This window comes from Lynx rufus, unplaced genomic scaffold, assembly GCF_022079265.1.
Source record: "Lynx rufus isolate CCGP_SWC_20201006 ecotype Redwood Valley unplaced genomic scaffold, mLynRuf1.p SCAF_5, whole genome shotgun sequence".
NCBI classification, from domain to species: Eukaryota; Metazoa; Chordata; class Mammalia; order Carnivora; family Felidae; genus Lynx; species Lynx rufus.
The window spans coordinates 48,125,301-48,133,994 of NW_025814867.1; the positions used below are offsets into that span (position 1 = coordinate 48,125,301).

Below are 8,694 nucleotides of genomic sequence, written 5' to 3' on the forward strand. Positions count from 1 at the left end.
TTACCCTGCCTTGTTTTTCTTCAGACCATTGACCCTCCTGTGTAAATTGATTTTTGTCCCCATGACTAAAATCTAAGCTTCCAGAGGGCGGGGACTTACCATTTTTGTTTGTTGCTGCCTTCTCCATTGCGTAAAGCAGAGCCTGGCAATAATTTTATCTCAATAAATACTTTTTTAAATATATGGATGTATAATTCTAGAATACTTGTTATTTCAGTTTCTAAGTATAGTTCCCTCAATATTTTTCCTGTGAGAATGAGGGCAAAGTTATATATAGAAAAATTAAGAAAGGGTATGAGAGACAATCTAAGTAATGCTAAACAGCAGGAAGAGTAACTAATATTTTTGACATTATACATTCATTTACATGTCAGGGTATTCCAGCCCCGTATTACTGACAGATTTCCTAATCAGCTTACAATGCTGCAACAAACATTCCCCAAATCTCAGTGGCTCACAATAGCAAGCCTGTATTTCCTGCTCGCTTTACAGGAGGCTCGACTTAGCTCTACGTGTCTTCACATTCTTGGTCCCAAGCTGAAGGATAGTCACTACCTAGACCATACTGTTCTCTTAACAGAAAGCAGACATTCGAGGAGAGACATGGCCAATCCACAGAAGGACTTTCAATATTATGTCTATTCACATTCCATTAGCCGAAATTAGTGATATGATCAAGCCAAAGTCAATGGAAAAAACAATGCATATAAGAATTCAAGGAAAGGGGTGCTTGGGTGGCTCAGTTGGTTAAGCATCCAACTTTAGCTTGGGTCGTGATCTCATGGTTCATGCATTCAAATCCCACATCAGGCTCTCTGCTGTTAGCACAGAGCCCACTTTGGATCCTCTGTTTCCTTCTCTCTCTCTCTCTCTCTCTCTCTCTCTCTCTCTCGCTTGCTCGCTCGCTCAAAAATAAATAAACATTAAAAAATTATAAAAACAATTCAAGGCAAGATCAAGGAATGAGTAAGACAATATACTATATAGATATATTTCTAGATCTCTCTAAGATCATTTCCTTCACTGATTGCACACATTTATAAATGACCCATCTTATATTTTTCATCAAGTTTTTTCTTTCCTAAGTACACACTTGTGTCTACTGAATATTGGCCAGATTTTCATTATACGTTTTTCCCAACTTTGTACAGACTGACTTTTAATATGAATTTCTAACTTACTAACTCTCAAATTTGGCCTCATTGACAAGTTTAATCTTATTCAGTCAAATATGACCGAAGTCCATGAAAACCAAGGTCATTGGAAAGACCTTTATTTTTTGAACATAGAAATCTCATGAAATGATTTGTCCATAACAAAATCAATAGAGCATTTGATTCTTCAGCTGTGAAATACCCAACATGCTTAGTCAGAGAAAATACAATCTTAGTTTTAAAGACTTCCTTAAGTATCATGACAATTTTGCTGTTCTTGGAACTTTATCAATATTTCATGATGATATTCTTCTCTGCAGGAGAACCTAAGAAAAATATTCTATTAATCATGGAGATATTAAAACTATCTGTCACTTGTAGCATGCATATGTAATAAAGTAATCAGATAAAATTGATATCAGAGACAAATGGTCCACATTAAAAATGTCTGCTCAAACTTCTGAAATTACTCCTTTTATGATGATCTCAGTAACTAAACCTCTCAATTTGCAAATGAAGATAAATGAGAAGATAATTTTTTAAACTCTGAATTGTAGAACAGAATAAAGAGAGGCCTAAAGTGGCTAACAGTGTAATAGCTGAAAAAAATGCCTTCACACTTTTCAAGACAAATAAATAGACAAATTAACCTACTGGCTATTTTCTTGAACATTTATTTCAAATTCTCCAAAAATTTAATTTAAAATGAAACTAATGGAAGCATGTGAACTTAAGCAAATATTTATATATGTATGGGTTTTAGTTTTAAAATGTGTACATATAGAGTTAGACTGGGGGCTCCTGGGTGGCTCAGTTGGTTGAGTGTCCAACTCTTGATTTTGGCTCAAGTCATGATCCCAGGGTGGGTCATGGGATTGAGTCCCAAGTTTGGCTCTATGCTAAGCGTGGAGCCTGCTTGAGGTTCTCTCTTTCTCTCCCTCTCCCTCTCTTGCCCACTGTGCTCACTCTCTCTCCAAAATTAAAATTTAAAAAATTAACTAAAAATAAATAAAATGAAAAGTTAGACCAGAAGCAGTATGTCCCATATGCCCTGGAAGATAGTGAATTAAAAAAAAAAAAAAGGAGCTGAAATGAGGTCAATGAATATGCTAGATGACAAAAATTGTTATTTGCTTCCCAATATCTATTTTTCCCAACTTCCTCACCAGTGGAATCCTGATTTCGTTCAGAATGACAATGTTCCTGCCTTAAAAAGTCTCACTTTCACAGACTTCAGGCTTCCTAAGAACATATAACCTAGTTCTGACCATGATCTTTAAGCAAAAACCTATTGGGTGATTCCCCTAGGAAAGTAATTGTAACACAGCGCCTATAAAGGTTTCTGAGAACTTCAGGTGGAAAATCACCCGATAACACTAGCTGAGCAGAAAGACTGAAGGAGTTCAGATCATGATGATATAATGAAGCCACTGAACCAGCCCTGAGCTGCCTACCCCTGGACTTCTTTTTATTAAAAAGTGAAGTGAAGTGAAGTGAAGTGAAGTGAAGTGAAATAAAATGAAATGAAATGAAATAAAATAAAATAAAACAAAGTAAAACAAAATAAAATACTAAAATAAGATAAAGTAAAATAAAATAAAATAAAATAAAATAAAAACCTCTCTTTAGTTAAACCGATATAATTGGGTCTCTGTTAGATGCAGCTGTCTCACTTCTTGACTCAAAATCTCTCAGTCACTCAGATGTTCACTAGTTAATAAAAACCCTGAAAATCCCTGTGATAAAGAAATCTATTTAACTTTCTTTACCAGGGAATTTCTCAATTATTTATCAACAGATACCTGATAATTTGCCTATAAACTATCATCCTAATGTCCACCTTTTAGTAAACATTTAACCAGAGGTCTTAAAAGGCATAGGAATTTAACATTCTGTAATTACAAAATTAAAAATCTAAAAGCCTTTGTATTTCCATAGCCACAATTGCCCGGAATCCCATCCTTCTTAGGAAGGGTTTTTTACCAGTGACAATTACTGACATAGCCATTACTCAAAGAGCATTCTCAGTCTCCATAGGTGTTGGGTGTGCCTGTGACCTTTACAGGGCTTAGGCAAAGAAGCCCTGAAAATTATCTTTCCTCCTTATTCTGATTCATCCAGGGATGACTGCTGAAACTTAAGGCAGATAATGTTCTATCTAATTCCTAAAGAAATGTAAGCAGGAGAAAATTACATAACCTTTCTCTGGATTTAGATTTACGTTGCCCAGCTTCTAGTACTATAAGCACTTGATCAGCATTCGCTGACTGATATTTGACTTCCCTTTATTTTTTCTCTATGTTTCAACCACTGGAGAAAAAGTTCCTTAACTTAGCCATGGCTATGTCAAACTAATAGACAAAAGTACTGAATGTGTAAAAATGCTTTGTCATACTAATGTTTTTCAAGTAAGTTTCTGCATCTAATAATTAATTTCATCATCACCATACATAACATAGTCCCTATTTTCAGAGCTCTATGTTAAGCACAGGTGAGCCTCGAGGAAGGTAAATGCTTTGACTCTTATCCTATATTCTAAATGAAGAGGAAGTACACAGAGAAAAATAATTGGGGAAAATGGTACTTTATCAATTTGTGTTTAGAACTAAAGGGTAAATTTCCAGGTTTTATAACTTCACGTTTGCTTCATTCGTTTTTAAAAAATTTTTTTTCAACGTTTATTTATTTTTGGGACAGAGAGAGACAGAGCACGAATGGGGGAGGGGCAGAGAGAGAGGGAGACACAGAACCGGAAACAGGCTCCAGGCTCTGAGCCATCAGCCCAGAGCCCGACGCGGGGCTCGAACTCCCGGACCGCGAGATCGTGACCTGGCTGAAGTCGGACGCTTAACCGACTGCGCCACCCAGGCGCCCCTGCTTCATTAGTTTTTAAATGAGCAAATTACATTTAAGCCATTGGTCTTTCAGTACATTTACATTCTAACATGGCATCAGTCTGGAGATAGTGCAATTATCGGGGGTCGGGGGGGTGGGGGTCTGAGCATAGCATGATGCTTCTTACCCACTTTTTTTTTTTTTTTGGCCAGACAAGATTGCAATAAAAGACAAAGTAAAACCTAAAAGGGTCAAAACCAAACTGCAAATGCTCGTCATTCACTATAATCATTCTAATTTCTACAGCAATGGAATATGGGACCAATCACTGTGGCAACAAGAGGGAACTGCACAAATACCTCGTCAGGGATGCAATTGGGTGCCCTTGGTACACGCAGCAGCATCCTTGATGTGGAGCTTCAGTGATCGATACTAGAGACCTGGAGCAGCAGCAGCATCTTTAATGCACATGGTAGGCCAAGCTGTTCCTTTGGAGTTCGCCAAAAGAGGAGCTATCACAACCATTAGCAGGGGAAAAAAAGGATGCGTGGATCATTCAAGCTAATCCACTGAGTACATGTGAGGAACCTGGAGGGAGCAAGAGTTCTTAGAAGAATATGGATTTGCAAACTTATTTTTACTCTAAGGCTGCCATAGTGCAGGAAAAAAAAAAAGTGAAAATACCAGAAAAAGGAAGCAGCAGCATATCCAAAACTAATTGTTAAACAGATGTTGGTGGCCTAGGATCTTGTAGAATGATTCTAGGAGGGTGTGATGACATAAGTAGTCTAAAGGAGTTGGTTAGACAACAGAAAAATAATTTTAAGTAGAGAGGGATAAAAAGAAGAGCAATCCATGGGGCGCCTGGGTGGCTCAGTCGGTTGAGCGGCCGACTTCGGCTCAGGTCATGATCTCGCGGTCCGTGAGTTTGAGCCCCGCGTCGGGCTCTGTGCTGACAGCTCAGAGCCTGGAGCCTGTTTCAGATTCTGTGTCTCCCTCTCTCTGACCCTCCCCTGTTCATGCTCTGTCTCTCCCTGTCTCAAAATAAATAAAACGTTAAAAAAAAATTAAAAAAAAAAAGAAGAGCAATCCTATGTATAATAAAGTGGGGGCTAGGGGATAGAAAAAACATACCAAAAGCATGAACCTATTAAGGGTTTCCCATAACTGGAAAAGCTATGATTAAGGGAGCAAAGGCACACATATGTCTATAAAGCACTTTCTTTGAAATAGCCCTACACCAAACACAACAAGGTGCAAATAAATGACAGGTACTTTCAGCTCTAGTTTTGAGGGTGATGGCCGCGGCTGGCTATCGGCCCTGGGGAGCATACAGACAAGAACGCATGGTAAAGTAGGGCATATTACAAAGAAGGAGTAAAAATAGAAAATAAAATCTTATCACAGTAAGGTCAGGAAACGTGAACTTCAAAAGATAGGAAAGATAAAGTGTTCTGGAAATATATAGACCTTACGTATGAATAGTTGGGACCTTTTTTTGTTGTTATTAAATATAAACATTCTTTTAGCCCCTTTTAATCCCTATCTGATCAAAAGCATTATTGAGCTACTTTATAGCTTAAAAATAGACACATTTTTAGAATAAAGAGATTTCTGACAATTGGAGAAAAGTTCTATTAGTAAATTTCTAAAATGTCATATGACATAAAAATTATGAAGGGCAAAAATAGGAAATCACAAAAAATCATTAATGTCCTCAAAGAAGACAGGATACTGGGTAAAAACTGAAAAGATTTATTTTGAAAATCCTCTCAGTCTAACTGAATCTTCTATAAACATGTCTTGGCTTTTTAAAAATATAAACTTAATCATTTATTTTAACTTCAGTAAATATACTTTGTAGTCCCTTTAATACTAGATTGGTTAAAACCAGACTGGTATGGTAAAATTGCTCCTGATTACAGGATGATGGAACTAAACAATAATTTCAAGTGTAATTATGGTATCATTCAAGGTTAAAGTACTTAATATATTTCAGATTTATGACCTCTTTTGAATGTACAATAAGCATTTACATACACATATCCATACTTCTTACTAGGAGAAGTAGAAATCTGAGCCAAACCAGAAACTGAACCACAGGAACCTAGAAGACACAGTTCTAACCCTCATAAGGCTCACTCTAACAATATATCCCCATTTACTTGTGATGCAGACAAATCCTTCTTCTGAAAACATATGTTCATCTCTAAAAACTTTTCATTTTCTCTACATATACTTCTGCTTCAAATGCTCTTTTTTAAAATTATGTTTTATTTTAGAAAGAGAGAGTGCACACTAGCGGGGCACAGGGGCAGAGGGAGAGAGAGAAAGAGAGAGAAGAATCTTAAGCAGGGCTGAATCTGATGCACGGCTCGATCCCATGACCCTGGGATCCTGACCTGAGCCAAATCAAGAGTTGGACATTCAACAAGAGTTGGACATTCAACAGACTAAGCTACTGAGGTATCCCTCAAATGCTCTTTTAATAGGATTTTATTCATGGGCATGTTCCTGATGATGCTGAGGAAAAATCCACTCTGTTTCCCTCACTGCAAAAATTGAGTATTTATCATGATCCCATCATAAGAAATCTGTGGGAATTTTACAACATCAAAATAAAGCTCTTTGTAACTTAAGAATCTTTATAAGCACTATGAAAGTCTTAAGTCCAGCATAGTTAATTACTGAGAAGTTTCTCCCACTGTCAGCTATTTTAGTCAACATAACATTAAATTCTTAAATTTTTTCAATTTAATAATCCATTAAAAGTTTTCTAGATATAATTCTTCTTTATTAAATGAACAAATGGATCTGGGTTATCATGTGCAAGATTATGTAAGTATCCTTTATGACATTTTCTATCACAAAACTCTTAACTTTTCAATAATAGAAGTGTTATTTACACTGAAAAATTAATTCACATTTATAAGAGTTTTCCAATGCTTTTGGGAAATGTCTTTAAAATAGTTTTTTTTAATCATATTTTATGCCCCAATGTAAAAGGCAGTACTACCCTGAAAAAAAAAGAGAATAAGAAACATGTTTAAAATTTACTTTTAATAAACATATAAAATGCATCTGTGAATCAGAACAACAATAATATGAGCAAGAATGTCCAAATTCAGAGAAGGAAAAATGGTGGAAGGTAAACAGGGAAGGATGGATACTTAATGGCTACAGAGCTCAGACTAACCCCCAGAATTTCCAAGGTGAGTATCACAAATCAGTATCTCTCAATTGAAACATCAGAATGTGTGAGGTTACTGAGGGAACTTCCATGAACTAATATGGCAACAAACATCAGGATCAGTAAGGCTGAACAAAGAATTCCACTGACGTGCCATATTTTCAGGAAGCATTTAGTCAGTGAGCAGAGTGAAAGATAGTGACATAATTGGAGGCAGACCCACAGCTGTTCATTTACGTTAGACATAGAGGAAAAAAAAAAAAAAAAAAAACAGCCCAACCACATTATAAACTGCCCAGTCCTATAATGAATCTCCTATAAATAACTGGTTCAGGATGAGAACCTCACTCAAAGGTAACACATGGTCAAAAACTAATCAGCATTGGTTCTTATCAAATACAATATCACATGAAGGAGGAAATAGGAAGAGCAAATGGCAAAGGACACTCACCAAAATAATCTTGCCACAGAGCAGATGACAAAAAAAATAGGTCTTAAATTAAAATTTAAATGAAATGGTTAGTTTTACACAGCGACTACTCAAAAGATACAAACAATTACAGTACATGAAACTATGTAACAAAGGAATGAAACAGGAACCAAAACAGCTTAGGAAAGAAGCAGAGGAGGAAGTAAAACCATTACAGAAATGGAGGCTAATCTGACACAATTACATAGGACAAAATAGGGCAAGGAACATGGAGCATCATATTGAGAATAGAAAGCAAAATGAAGTGGAAACGGAGTTGAGGAGGACTCCAGGAAAAAATGATCACTGTGGAATCAAACATATACATAAATGGTTTCCCTGAAAGCAAGAACCAAAATAATGAAATATAAGAATTATTTAACAATATAAAACAAGAAAACTTTCCAGAAAATGAAAGGAATAATGGTAAATCCAGAGACAGAAAGAGTACAGCATGTACCAGGAAAAATTAGATATAGAGTGACCAATTTTATTACAGAATAATAAAACCACTGGACTTCAAAGGTAACGAAAGAGCCCTCTAAATGTACAAAGACCAAGATATTTATAAATGCAGCTTGTGCGGTGGCAGTATCGTAGCCAATGAGGTTTATCCAAGGCATGATTATTGCTAATTGAAGATACTTCTAAATGGTAAATAATCAGGCTAGTTTCCAAAAGTTCCACAGAACACTAGAAGATGGTAAAATAATGCCTCAAAGATAGTGTGACTCAATAATTTTACTACCTCCCAAATTCTCATGTAAGAATAAAAACAATGAACTTTAGATATATAAAAACTCAGGGTATATAGTGCCTATAAATTCTTCCCAAAGAAACCATTCAAGAGTAAATTTTAGCTACCCAAGAAATAAATGGAGATATAGTGGCAAAAACAAATAAAAACAACTAGTGATGAATGTTAATACCTTTTAACTCTAGTACTAAGACTAAACAGTTATAGAGATTATAGATATAGACAAAATGTAAGTCACCAATCCTGACAGGATTCTTTCATTTCCTTGCTCTCTTTCTATATTAAGAAG

The 8,694-nt window shown here is 35.9% G+C and overlaps 1 pseudogene; it reads left to right on the forward strand.

The window, feature by feature from the left end:
- Positions 1-8,223: 8,223 nt before the first annotated feature.
- LOC124527482 (uncharacterized) lies at positions 8,224-8,340 on the forward strand (annotated as a pseudogene).
- Positions 8,341-8,694: the final 354 nt, after the last annotated feature.